The sequence below is a fragment of the Rhinopithecus roxellana genome, chromosome 14 (genome assembly GCF_007565055.1).
Source record: "Rhinopithecus roxellana isolate Shanxi Qingling chromosome 14, ASM756505v1, whole genome shotgun sequence".
Lineage (NCBI taxonomy): Eukaryota > Metazoa > Chordata > Mammalia > Primates > Cercopithecidae > Rhinopithecus > Rhinopithecus roxellana.
In genome coordinates this window covers 82,537,326-82,551,818 of record NC_044562.1, presented here as the reverse complement: position 1 = coordinate 82,551,818, position 14,493 = coordinate 82,537,326, and the positions used below count along the sequence as shown (strand labels likewise).

The window sequence follows — 14,493 nt, the reverse complement described above, 5'->3', positions numbered from 1 at the left end:
TTGTTTGAATCTATAGACACAGAATTCATGGAAATAGAAGGCGAACTGTGCAGGATTTGGAATTGTATTGCTTGGACTTGAGTCTTGGCTCTAATCTTTCACTAACCTTGTAAATAGAGGCAAACTACTTCATCTCTCAATTTTCCTATCTTTAAAATAGGGAGGAAAATAGCATGCACCTCATAGGGTTGCTTTGAAGATTAAATAAGTAAACTCATGTAAATTGCTTAAAATATGCCTGCCATCTAAGTGTTCAATAGTAAATAAGGACCAATACTTATTATGAGAATAAATATAAACTGTTATTACTTGATAAAAATATAAAGGCATTAATAACTAAAATCTATTTTTAAAAAATGGGCCATATATTAATGTCTGCCTCCTTTGTGGGGAAACTTTTGTTTTTATAAGTTAATGCTCTCAGGTACTAAATAGGACTTTATTTCTTTAGGCTACAGTCTTCACTCTAACCCATAGTTAGGGGGAAGGATGTGGTGAGACTGTTGAAAAATTCCAAGTTACAGTTAGGGATGAAAAAGTGGGAGCTCAAACTGGAATTTGAAGACTGCACGTTAAGTAGTTAGGCCAAAAGGGGAGGAAGAGCCTTCCAGGCAGGGAAGACCACTTGCAAAGACCTATAGGCAAAAGGAACATAGCAATATAAAAAGATTGGTGGAGCTGGAACAATGATGAGTGTGCTATGTGTTTGATGGGAGCCAAATCATGCCAGGCCTTTGGGCATGTTAAGGAGTTTGCCTTATCTTAAGGGCCATGAAGGGCTTTATGCAGGATATAACATAACCACATGTTTTGAAAAGATCACTCTGGGTGCAAGGTGAGGAACTAACAAGCAAGAAGCCAGAATTAGCTCAGACAGACAAAGAGGGAGGCCATGGCAAAAGTCCAGTCAAGAGATGATGATAGAGATAGGAATGAATAAAAGTAGATGGATTTGAGAAACATTTAGAAAGTAAAACTGACAGAACTTGGCATAGGACTAGCTAGGAAGAGATGAAAGGAGGACTGCTAATTCCAAGAAATCTTTTGCCTCATTTTTGTTTTTCTTTGTTTGGGAGAGGGTTTCAGTCTAGTCTAACTCAATTATATTTTTTAAGTAAAGGCTGCTCCTTTTAAGCTCCTCAACAATAATAATATACTCAATTGTGGAATATGTATAAGCAAAAGCTGCAAGACATTTCAATTACAAAGTTAACTTTTCACTTTTAAACGATAAAACCCCCAGATCTTGGAACAGAACCAAAAGTCCCCAAAATAAAATAGAATTCAAAGTAATGAGATGGAAGTAACAGCAAACCAAATTAAAGACTAATTAAGTCAGTGAAACAAGTTCGCCACTCCCCAGTTTCTTTGGTTACTTCCCATTAAAAAGGCAGATTGGGTTGGGCGCGGCGGCTCACACCTATAATCCCAACACTTTGGGAGGCCGAGGCAGGCGATTCATGGGTCAGGAGATCAAGACCATCCTGGCTAACATGGTGAAACCCCGTCTCTACTAAAAATACAAAAAAATCAGCCAGGTGTGGTGGCGGGCACCTGTAGTCCCAGCTACCTGGGAGGCTGAGGCAGGAGAATGGCCTGAACCCAGGAGGTGGAGCTTGCAGTGAGCCGAGATCGTGCCACTGCATTCCAGCCTGGGCGACAGAGCGAGACTCCGTCTCAAAAAAAAAAAAAAAAAAAAAAAAAAAAAAGCAGATTGACTTATACTGCCTGCCGATGCCTCTCCCCTCTCTGTGACACTTCTACTCCAAAATTTTTATTCCACAAAAGGCTTAATGGAAAGGGAAATTTTGCATATTTTGCAAATAATCCAAAAGGGGTGTGTGTGTGTGTGTGTGTGTGTCACAGACAAGAGCAAAAGCAAAGTATATTTATATCATGTCAAGCAAATAATAGAAGTATACACAGGACACCTTACACTGCTCAGGTATATGTGGAGACGTGGGTGAGGGGACACAGTTTCCCAAATGAGGCAAGACCTTTTTGAGTCTTAAGAGTCATTAAGAGCTATAGATAGAGGTAAAAGTAGAAGGAAAGGCACTCTCTGCAGTGAGAAGTGCAAAAGAAAAGCACACACACACAAAAACAAGAAGTCTATTGCTGGGAAATAAAATGTCGGCTTATGGAGTATCAATCCAGAGTTAAGCAAGTGTCAGATCCCATGGGACCATTTTAAGGGATATCCTGTAAGCAACAGAAAATTGTTGAAGGATTTTAAGTGACAGGGAGAATTTACATTTCTAAAAAGATCATCCTCATCCTCCAGATGATGGACTTAAGGATGACAACACTATCTGCCGAGATACCAGGTAGGAAGAAGCTATGATACCCTAGTTAAGAGATGTTAAGACCCTTAACTAGAGCAATAGAAGTGAAAGAAGAATTTATGGCTTGGAGAAAGGTGTAAAATGTTAAGTGGATTCAGTGTTCTAATGGTTGTTGTCTTAGTTCATGCTATAACAAAATACCTTAGACTGGGTAACTTAAACAACACAAATATACCATTCACAGCCTGAAAGCTGGGAAGTCCAAGATCAAGCTGCTGGCAGATTCAATTTCTGGCGAGGGCACATCCCTCATAGATGGCCTCCTATGTGACCTCACATGGAGGAAGGGCAAAAGGCTAACAAGCTTTCTCAGTCCTCTTTTATAAGGACATTATCTTTTATAAAAACACAAGAGGCCAAGGCCCTCATGACCTAATCACCTCCCGAAGACCCTACTCCTAATACCAATACACTGGATTTGATTTCAACATATGAATTTTGGAAAACACAAACATTCAGACCATAGCAGTTGTAGAGGCTAAGAAAAAGAGTTTAAAATTACCTCTGGATTCTTGGTATGGCACCTGGATGGTGGTACACATCTATGATTCACTCCCCCAAATCCCTGCAGCAAAATGTGTTTCAAAATTCAGGATTTGACAGCCTGTAGTCTCAGCTACTTGGAAGGCTGACATGGATCACTTGAGCCCAGGAGTTCAAGATCAGCCTGGGCAACATAGTGAGACTTTGTCTCATTAAAAAATCAGATTTTTTTTGGATATTAGAAAGGTGATATGGTTTCCATACCCAATGTAAGAGTGTACCCCAGCAGGGCCTGGGGCAGTATTATGTAATCAAACAGCACTATTTCTGCAGCTGGACATAACCCACTAAGTTAGATACACAATCACAATAGCCTCCTGACAGTTCACTCAGGCTTTGCTCCAATTAAGTTCAGGTTTTGCTAACAAATGATTTAAATTTTGTTTTGCTTTGTTTTCAGAGGCTGATTTTGGAATTATAGACAAGAAATGGTACAATGTACTGCTATCTATAGATAGAATACAGAAAGTGAGCAGGTTGTTTGTTCATTTGTTTGCTTTTTGATGAGATGAAGGTTCTGGTTTGAACATACACAATCTCTGGTGATGAAGAAATGTTAAGGATATCCCAGAGACAATCATATAGAAAAGAAAATTAGTTTGGACAGTTTGAAACTGAAACAATTATAGGGAAAAGGTTTACTTGGGGGAATATTCTCTATTCAGTGCCAAAAATAAGAGCCCAACTCTGAGAATGACCCAAGGAAATGTCATATAATTGTCAGTAGTCTCTAATGACCTACAATTCAGAGTCCTACTTGTCTTTGCTTTTCAATAAGTGAACGTACTTTCATCTCCTGCCACTGCTGGAATTGATTTGAATTCATTTCTCCCCCTGAGTGTACATGAGTTGTGTTACATTTTACCCAAATTACATAGTATGAATTATTTTGATACTAACTAGATGCATAATTGAACAGGTAATTGAAAATACCTTCCTTTTCAATAGGATTTTATATCCATAAAGTATCCATCATTTCAAATGTATTTTTACACTTGATGGACTAGAGAACTGAATACATGTGAAGATGATTCAGGCACTGATCGTTTCCAAAATCCTAAATATAATAATATTTTCCTTAGGAGAAATATTTCACTCACCAAGAATGTAAAAGCAGGTTAAAATTGAAAGTGTCTACAGAAGGCTTAATTATCCAATCAGAGCTTTCAAGACTACATTCCTACAAATCATTTAGGGATCTATTTTAATCTCTCAATGTAGTCTTTTGGTGGAGAGGGGAAGTGTAATTCCTATAATTTGTCTCTTATACTTGTTTCATAGTAAAAGAGAAAAGCATTAAATATTAACAGAATATAAACCAAATAATAAACTGGCTATGTTTTCGCTAATAAATTTTTTAGACTCCACCCAGGACTCTAACTCAGTCATAAAACTTTAAGAGTTTAGAACAGAGCTGGACAGAATGTTTCTCCCTCAAAATTTCACTTAATTCTTACCATCAAAATCCCCTCAGAAAAAAATATTTCTAGTTTTTCCTGTTCCCAAATACACTACAGCATGATGAGAACCCATTCAACACAAAATATGTATAATGAACAAGGCTTCATACAGTTCTTAAGATTTTAAAGGTTTAATCTAGCACCAAGGTCCTGGAGCCTCAAGCCCTACAATACATGTTTAATTAGGATTACAGTACAGTTTTTAAGAAATAATTTATTTTCTTTCATGTGAGTGGGTATATGCCTGTGTGTGTGTGTGTGTGCGCGCGCGTGCATGTATGACACATAGAAAAAGAAAGCTGGTAGAAAAATCAGCCTTTAAAAAAACAAAAATTCAACAGAATAGTGCTATTTTCACATTGTAGGCTCCAGCACATTCGTGGTCATAAAGAGGTCTAATGCGTTTAGACCAATATTTTAAAAAATAAAATAATAAAGAACATCCAAGTTGTAAGGTTAAGCACTGTTTTATATTAATAAACTTGTTTCATTTATATACACTCACATTGGAGTTTACGGAGTTGAGGCAGAGAATAAATTAGTTATTGAGGATTGCAGTAAAAGAAAAAAAAGTTTAAAGAAACTTAGTGTTAAGGATGTGTGCTTGAAACCAAAAATCTGGAGTGTTGCAAACGGATGAAAGGCACTGGGTAGCTGCCTCATAAAATATATTTTAAGCCAATATAATAAAAAGATCAAAAGACTAAATAATGTTATCCACATTGACTTAAAAAATTAACTGTGGCTTGGAAATACCAAGAAGGAAATAAAAATCTCACTTGACATGACATCGTCAATATGCATGCTATTTCACAATGAGAGGAGCATGATGCCTTCACTTGGTAGTCTCCATGAAGTCAGGCATCATTTGGACAAGTAGAAATGAGGGTAAATCAGAGCTGAAGAAAGAGCAATAGACTATTCTGTAATTACAAAGGCCTTACAAATTATATGAAAGAAAAAAGATAAACATCTTATGATAAGTGAGGATATGGGTGGTAAAAAGTAAGATACAGGAGTCATGAGTCAAGCCACTGGAATGATCATGCCGCCTCTGGGTGAAATGAAATTAGAATACCTCTCTTGGCTTCAATATTTCACAAATGAATGGTTTCACTACTGAATCTCCAAAGTGAGAAAGGGATCGCGAGAAGGCTAGGGCTGGAAGATATTCCTGATTGTTTTTAAGGCTTTGTTATCTTAATCTAGGAAAGCATTATTTTTCCTATTTAACAAATAGATTAAATCACATCGTTACTCTGGCTAATGAAAACATGTTACATTTCTCACTAGAGGTTAAGAGGAAAGACAGTCTGATAACATCTGCCCAGTAAGTAATGAAGATTAATATTCAAAATTCAGGGAACAACTCCTATATCTTATCTGATATTTAAACAGTATTAAGCATATTTATTTCTCTGTATGGAGATGAGATTAAGAGGTCAGGTGAGAGTCTCTCAAGAAATGTAGAAAATTCCTGGTTGAATTAATAATTACGTCCTGTTATGCTGTGGTTGGCTTTTAGATTTCCATCTAATCTTAAAAAGAAGAAGAAAAAAAAAAAAAACCCACTACATGTTGCATAAGGCATTTTAAGATAAACGTACAACTTAAAATATATTTTTAAAATATGCAGAGATAGAACAAAACAAATCTAGTGGAATTGTTATTATTATTAGAAACTCCTCTGTAAAAATGTTGGCTAAAGCAATTCATAAAGAAAGATTCTCGGTACAAACTGCTCAGAAAGTTTAACATGCGCTAGACTTCAGATATTAAAAGTTAAATTTAAAAAAGTCTGATGGCATGGTGTGACTTTAACCTCATGGATTTTAGCCACAAACTCAAAGAAAAAATACATACAATAAAAGAAGCAACAGAGTTTCCCACAAGCAGAGATTTTTCTAATTAAAATGCTGTCACTTTAATAATTTTTTAGCTACAGAATTTGAGTGTAAATGTCTTCATTATGTACTGTAACTTCTCTAGCAAGTTATGTTAACTTAATAACGTTTTCAGAATCGGAAATATTGGTAACTCGATGGGATTCTTAAAACAGAAATAGTTTCTTTGATGAGTTGGAAAGAGAAGGAAATAAAAGTCTAAGGTAAGCGCCAGTTTCACCCTCAATTCTCAGGCTTCAGAAAAGCCTAATTAGGCAGGGAAAGGAATTTGGGCCTGGCACACCCAAGCTTAGACGTGGCAGGATCCTGAAACAATTTTTTTTTTTGAACCTTTGAGTCATATGCCACAGGCAAACCGTAACCGCGATATACAGGTCCTTAAGTCAACAGGTCCTCTAGATGGTGTGTGGTTGGTGCGTGGCAGTTGGATTTCCTCCCGCCACGGAAGAAAAGAACTCTTCTCCATTGGACAGGAAAGTGGGCCCAACTCTGGCTTGGAGAGCGCACCCGGAAAAGTGCAGAGTCGAAACAGAGAGAGAGGGGTGTCTGCGTCCCGGCCACAGAGCCCCTTCCAAACCACTCGGAAACCATTTAAATGGCTCGGCGGCCACGGTTTGCTGCCTCGAACTGTTTGGGGTCCCCGGCTGGGAAAGTTGCCTGGCAAAGCCATGCCCTTCGCCGTCGCGGGATGCCCTCTCGGGCAGAGAGGCTGGAGGAGACAGGCAACCTGTTAACCGGAGTGGAAGCGCGCCCGCCTCCCGCCGGGCCCTCCCTCTCAGGGTCCCCACGCTGCGACCCTCCCAAGGGCAAGTCCGGGGCCACCAGGTCTTTGATCTCGGTCCAGCTCCTCTGGGGCCGCCCCACAAGGACTGGCGGGGCACCGTGGGCGAGAGGGTGTGACCGGGCTCCCCCCGGGGCGCCACCTGCCCCTTGGCCCGGAGAGCCCCTTTCGGGGTCTCTCCAGGGGCAACTGAAACACTGCTCTCGAGACCGACTCCAACCGGCCACCTGGACCGTAGCCCTGTCCCCAACATGTGAACCCCCGCAGCTGTCCTCCCGCCTGCTTTAACGCAGCCCAGGGGTACCGCATCTCCCTCCGCCTGTCGCTGGCTTACCTGGCGGGCGGACAGGGCAGGACGGCGGGAAGCGGCTGCCGGGCGGGCGCTGGACGTGGGCTGGACTCCAGGTGCAGGTGGCTGCCGCTGCGACTCCGGTTGCTGTCGCTACAGTTGCGGCTAAGTAGGGCTCCTCCTCCGCCGCCGCCTCCTGCCTTCCCGCTGGGCCTCCCGCGTTGCCTGGAGAGGCAGAACCGAGGCTCGGCTTCCTCTTGGAGTCTCCCAGGTGAGCTCCAGTCTGCGACGTCGGCAGGGGCGAGGCCCCGCTCCCGCGCCTGCGCGCCAGCCTCCCGCCCCGCTTCAGCACTACCTGAGCGCTCCAGGTGAGAACCGTTGACCGCGCGCGCGGGGTGGGGGCGCCGTCCGGGCCAAGCCTGGCTGTTGCGCGGCTTCTCTCTGCGCGATCGGCGAGGCTGCTGCTCCGCGCAAGTTGTGGCTCCCGGTCCGTCTACATTGGAGGAATCCTGCACTGACCTGGTGGCAGTGATCACCTTGTAGCCAGAGCAGTCTGCTGGGTCCTTGGGGAACCAGAAGTTCTAGATTTCCCCCACACGCTTCCTCCCTTCCTCCTCGGTTAGCCAAAATGAAGGGGTGCGCTGCCTCCGAGGACCACTTCGGGAGGGCAGCAACTGCTGGCTCATGTGGTTTCCTCGGGCAGGGTTCAGCAGCTTCTGTCACCAGTTAGGTTTCGTGAGCTTCCTTCCCGTGTAGTCTTGATTTCATCACTTGACTCACTTCAGCGCAGCTAGTGGTTTCCGTTTCTGTACGCGGGCGCTCTGGTAGGGGCGCCTCACGTCCAAAGGAGGAGTCTCCTTCCAAAGAAGAGCCTTTGGTATTTGGCAGAGCCTCGCCAATTTGGGGCGCACCTCCCCTCCCTGGGATGCTCTCAGAAGGCAAACCAATTCCCAGAGGGAAAAACAGCCACAACAGAGAGAACCCTTGCTGTTCCTGTTCGGAAAAAGATTGGGATTTCCTGGAGAAGGCTTGCTTCTACTGTAGGTTCGTTTAAAAACTCCACATGTATTCTGGAAGGGGACAACGCAGACTCCAGGAAGATGGTGGATTTTGCTGTTTTTAAGACAAAAAAAAAAAATTATTAAACAGTATTTGTTCCGTTTATGACACAACTTTCTGTTTCAGCCTTCCTTATGCTGCTGTAACAAACATTGACACTCCCAAAACGAGGACTTAAAATGACCTTTATACCTTTCCATGAACTCATTTCTTTGGCTCTATCCCAAAGATAGGTAGGGATATAAATCGAAAACTAGCTAAAAACTTTTTGGTGGCATGTTTAATCACATGGTGGCAGGTTTTACTATGAAGTTTAGTTGTGGCCTTCCTCCTACATTTTGACATGCTCTTATGGTGCTTATTTACTGTTTTATTAGTGCTACGCGTGACCTAAAAATAAGGTTTAAAATACAGGTTAGTATAGTATCAACAAGTGTATCTTTAGTACTTGATTAGTCTAAGACATTGGTTTTAGCATCCATAGTACTATTTTATACTATGACACCTATGAGTTAGGTTTAAGACTTTAGTAAACTAGGTAGTTCTATGCTTGTTTTACATGTTGTGCTTATTTTGCAAGCACCAAGGAACCTTCATGTATTTGCAACATTTTAGTATCAGTACCTACAAGCAGTTGCCAAGCTCCCTTTCCCTCCAAAAACAAACAAAAAAATAGCTCAGGAGATACTTGTGTGTATTGATATACTAACTTGGTAGTGTTTTTCCTTAGGTCCAGGTCCAGAACTGAAAATACTAACTACTCAAATTCTCTTCTCCTTCTCCTTCTTCTTCTTCATTGTGCCACTTTGTCGTTTACCCCTAACTGGAGGTTAATGTCAGTCTTTGGAAAATTTGTAAGGTATCCTAAATGAATAACCAAGAAAATTGTATCCTTTTTCACACACCACCCATCTCTGAATGAAACAGGAGCCAAAGATTGTCAGAGTTTTGATGTCCCACCAAGCGAAGAGCAACACTTTTCACTGACAATCAGGACAGAGCAGATGGATATAAAATAGCAATCTGGAATCCAAAGACTGAGATGCATTGACAGCAAGACTAGTAACGTCAAATAACAACTGAAAAGAGAAGATAGGGCAGACCTATAAAAAGAGAGAGCCAACAAACAGGACCAAAATGCTGGATGAGGAATGTAAAAAGAACAGAAGAAACATAAAAATGATCAGGAGTTACTAAAATTTGACTGTCAGTTTTACAATGGAGACAAACAATTTAAAGAAGGAAGCAGTTTTTCTGAGTGTGGCATTACTTGTGCATGTTGAGTGTCATATATATAGAGAGAGAGAGAAAGAGAGAGAGAGATCTTGGGGATGAGACCCAAGTCTAAACACAAAATTCATTTATGTTTCATATACACCTTATACACATAGCCTTAAGGTAATTTTATAAAGCATTGTAAATAGTTTGATGCACGAAACAAAGTTTGTGTAAAATACTTATGTGTGGAATTTTCAACTTGTTGTGTCATGTTGGTGCTCAAAAAGTTTTGAATTTTGGAACATTTCAGATTTTGGATCTGCGGATTAGGGATGCTCCATCTGTACTCTTTTACACAACATTACTTGTACTATTTCATAGCATTCTGAAAGCAAAGTCTTATTATTATGAATAAAAATTTTTCTATGTCACAATAAAATTAAAATGATGCCACAGGCCCAAAAAAAAAATTATCATATTGAAATGTTTAATGCCCCAAATCTAATCAGAGGCAGGTTTTTGAAAGTACCATCCTATTCAAAATTATGAAATAAATAATTTATTTCATAAACAGAAGTTAGCATTTCACCATAAAATAAAACCCAGGAACCTTAATGTAGACATGCTTCTCAGAAATAAGCTAATTTTAGTAGTATATGTTTGACATATAATGACAGTTAAGATAGAAAATTGGGCAGATTTTACACAGGAAGGAAACAAACATTCTCTAGCTCTCTCACACACACACATACACACACTTATTCCATACACACACACACACACACGATTAGCCACAAAATGGTCATTTGTATGGATTTGAAACAATACTTACTCCTTAATACTTTCTGTTAACATTTAAATTAATGCCAAGATCAGCACCTGGCACTTAGTAGGTACTTAATAAATATGTGTTAAATGAATAAATTGACCCATCAAGTACGATAAAAAAATACGCCTAGTGTCTTGAGCAATTTACAGGTCTAAAGAATGGTTTTACCCAACAGTAAGGAGAAATAATCCAAGGCAGGTAAGAACACTAGACTGGTAATCTGAATTACAAAGTTCTAAGAACAATAGCTACCAGCTTTCAGGTATCTACATTTCAAAAGACATTATGCAAAACAACTTACACTCCTACAAGTTACTTTATGTCTGACTTAAATATTCTCTTCCACAAAACAAAATATTGGTACAAGATGATCTCCAGGCTTCTTTACATTCTGATTCAAATAAACTCCATGCCAAGAGAATTGGGCAAAGAAATAAATAAATAAAACCTTCTGGATATAGCAATAATAATTAATGGGACAACAAAGATGAAGAAACTGAAATTATTTAACTGAGGTCAAAATTTTAATTCATAAACAATAGTTGTAATATATAATGTAATAAGTAAATGTGTAAAGTTACTAAGCCCAACTTTAAACTATTTCAGTTTGTTAATTGTTTAATTGTTGGTTACATAACTTTGCTTTGAAACATACTCTAGAAAGAGTTTTGCCTCATGAGGGGACTAGAGTTTTTAGTGAGGATCTCAAAGTCAGACTGAGAGATTTGGCTCAAAGACTGAACAGATTGGAATAATTTCTTCTCAAAGCAGTAATAAGCGTTGAAATGTTATTGATTCAAGCAGAGAATAGAGGTAGTATCACAGTGAAGAGCCACAAATATGTGGGTATTTTTTAAATAATGATGCAGCATAATTCTACATTGTGTTTAAAATATTGCAAGAGTTAAAACAGTGAAAATATAAATAGGTTATTTTAGTATGAACTTTTTTGGACATTGTTTTCTATGATTCTTCCCCCTGTAGAATCTCAGAACAATCATCTCAGATTTTCAAAGTGGTACACATACTATGAGGGGTTGACTTAGATTACAACAAAACTATGTCTTGCTAATCTTGTATTCTTAGTATTTGGCACATAGTAGGCACTCAATAAATATTTGATGAAATGTATTGAATAGAGTGCATTGTTTCAAGCTTGTAAGCATTAGCCTAAGAGCAAAAAGAAATGTCATGCTGAGTCAGAATAATATTCAATCTAACTGGCTCTAAATTCTGACAGTGGCACCAAAGAATATTTTGTGGGAAACTATGGTGATAGTCTTGCATGATGTTGACCTCAGTGATGTACTCGGGTATCCCTCACTGACTCCTTTCCTAAATTGATTTCTCTTTTTCTGTAACATCCTTCTTTAAATTGAAAAGAAATTAATATTCTTTACAGAAAAATCAGAAAATACACATAAATGCAAAGAAATTAGCTTTGAAATACTCAGAATTCCTTATACCAAGATGAATCAGTGCTATCAGACCCTTTCTATCATGTATCTTTCCAGATTGTTTTTATTGAAAAAATTAGCCTGAGGCGCGGCATGGAATGGGGAACATAGAGGGATACGGAGACAGGTTTGTAAAATAAAAACTAGATCATTCTGCGGACTTGTTTTGTAGCCAAAGTTTTCTACTTAACATATAATTAAATGTCAATAAATTTACTTTACAGTGTTATTTTAATGGCTGCCTGATATCCCTTTGTGAGGATTTATTTAATCTGTCACTTACTGTTGGACAATGAAGATTGCTCCCAAATTTTGCTATTGCAAGCAGTGCTATAATGGTCATACTCTTCATCCGTTGAGACATTTATGATGATTTTCTTGTAATTGACTTTTATTTTGTTTTTGTTTTATACAGAGATGGGGTCTCACTGTGTTGCCCAGGCTACAATTGAACTCCTGAACTCAAGCAATCCTCCTGTTTTGGCCTCCCAAAGTGCTGGGATTACACGCATGAGCCACCAGGCCAGGGATATTTTTGTCTTTTGAGACAGGGTCTTCTTCTGTTGCCCATTCTGTTGCCCAGTCTGGATCACAGTGGTGCAATCATGGCTCACTGCAGCCTCAACCTCCCAGGCTCAAGTGATCCTCCCACCTCAGCCTCCTGAATAGCTGCGACTACAGGCATGTTACATCATGTCTGGCTTTTTTTTTTTTTTTTTTTTTTTTTGGAGAGATGAGGTCTTACTGTGTTGCCCAGGCTGTTCTCGAACTCGTAGACTCAAGCAATCCTCCCTCTTCAGCCTCCTGTAGTGCTGGGCTTATAGGCAGGAGTCACCATGCCCAGCCCTGACTTTTATTAAGCCACTTTGTGTCAATTATCCAGATCCTAAACCATGACAATATCATTAGAGGCATCATATCACAAAAACAAGAGGTAGAATATATATTAACAATTTACCATTTTCTATTGGTATGAAAAATAATAAGAATATTAATTCTAGCTACCAGACCTTCATACAAAGAATGTTCTTTTCAATGAAAACCTTATAATTTTAGAAATAGAGAAATAGAACACCCCACTTATTTAAAAAAAACTCAGATCTCTTATTTTCCTCTGATCATACCACGGTCAGTTTCCCACCTGTGAAAATCTTTGTATCTTCTAATATGATTTTCTTCCCCCTCTCCAAATCCCCTCCAGCCCAACTGAAGACCCTAGTCTCCCATGGAGCCTTGATATGGTTTGGCTATGTCCCCACCCAAATCTCACCTTGAATTATAATAGTCCCCACATTTCAGAGACTGGATCAGGTGGAGATAACTGAATCATTGGGGTGCTTTCCCTCATACTGCTCTTGTGGTAGTGAATAAGTCTCATGAGATCTTATGGTTTTATAAATGGGAGTTCCCCTGCACAAGCTCGTCTGACCTGCCACCATGTAAGACGTGACTTCGCTCCTCATTTGCCTTCTGCCATGATTGTGAGGCCTCCCCAGCCATGTGGAACTGTGAGTCAAACCTCTTTCCTTTATAAGTTAGCCAGTCATGGGTATGTCTTTATTAGCAGCATAAGAACAAGACTAATACAAGCCTCCTGGATCAGTTTAAATCACCTTGATATTTTGTAATTTCAATGCATTGTCATAAAGTAAATTTCCTTCCTCCCTTGGCCCTCACCTCTCTCTTGATTCCAATAACACAAAGGGAGAGTTGCAGAGAGATGCTACCTGGGTTTGACGTAATTTGCTGCCAGGTAAGTTATAATAATTTGTTAAGGAATTCAAGCCATAGAGGATGAGGATGCTCTTTTAGCATGTTAGGTTTGAGGTAACAGGTCAAAAGAAATAGCATTATTGTTATTAAATTAAAAAGAGAAATAATTTTTATGCATGTTAGAAGGGGAATTTTGAAGGAAATTATACTTTTTCTGTATACTTACATATTTTACTTTTTATTTACCAGAAGAAAAGGCATTTGCTGCCCAAGGTAGAATCCCATCACCATAGTCCTTTCCTACATCTAATCACAAAATCAGAATGTGCCAATTCTCCATTCCCAACTAAGTCAACAGACCCTGAGATCACATTCCCTTTCTCCCCTCTGCAAAACTTCAGGGACAGGAGTCCCTGACAGGCAGCTGACATTTGGAGTTGCATACAAAAAGTCAAGTCACTGCAAGAGAAGGAAGTTTGTTTCTGTTGGAAGAGTTAGTGTATATCATATAAAAAGTGAGTGAGGATGGGGATATTGTAGTAGGGAAAAGGGCTTAGAAAATGGTTTTTTTAAAGGTGGACAGGGGAAGAGTAGAAGGCAAAGAAAAAGTCATCCACGTGGGACATCTTCTGAACACCCAAGGAGAATCTTTGGGGATACATTCCCCCCAAGATTTAAGGAAGTAACTTCACTCCTGAGAAGAATGTACAGGGAGCACAGAAGCTAAACCAGGAGCAACATCCAATTTCTTTGTCTCTCCTTCTCTTCCCACTGCAAACTCTGTACAGATTTGGCATAATTACCTGAACTTTCTCGTAAAAATCATAGCCTTCATGAACATCCATTATGTATGTGATTCACAGAAAGTTGGTATTGAATTGTAAAACATGGCTAT

At 39.6% G+C, this 14,493-nt stretch overlaps 1 protein-coding gene across 2 annotated transcripts in view; it reads right to left on the bottom strand.

The window, feature by feature from the left end:
- The window catches only part of GALNT3 (polypeptide N-acetylgalactosaminyltransferase 3), a 48,026-nt gene extending 39,860 nt beyond the window's left edge, over positions 1 to 8,166 (bottom strand). Inside the window, exon 1 of one of the 2 annotated variants that reach the window (XM_010365303.2) lies at positions 7,368 to 8,166. The gene's annotated coding sequence lies outside the window, so the exon portion shown is untranslated. The remainder of the gene's footprint in view (positions 1 to 7,367) is intronic. The other variant, XM_030916623.1, reaches the window with a different exon arrangement.
- Between the last annotated feature and the right edge of the window lie 6,327 nt (positions 8,167 to 14,493).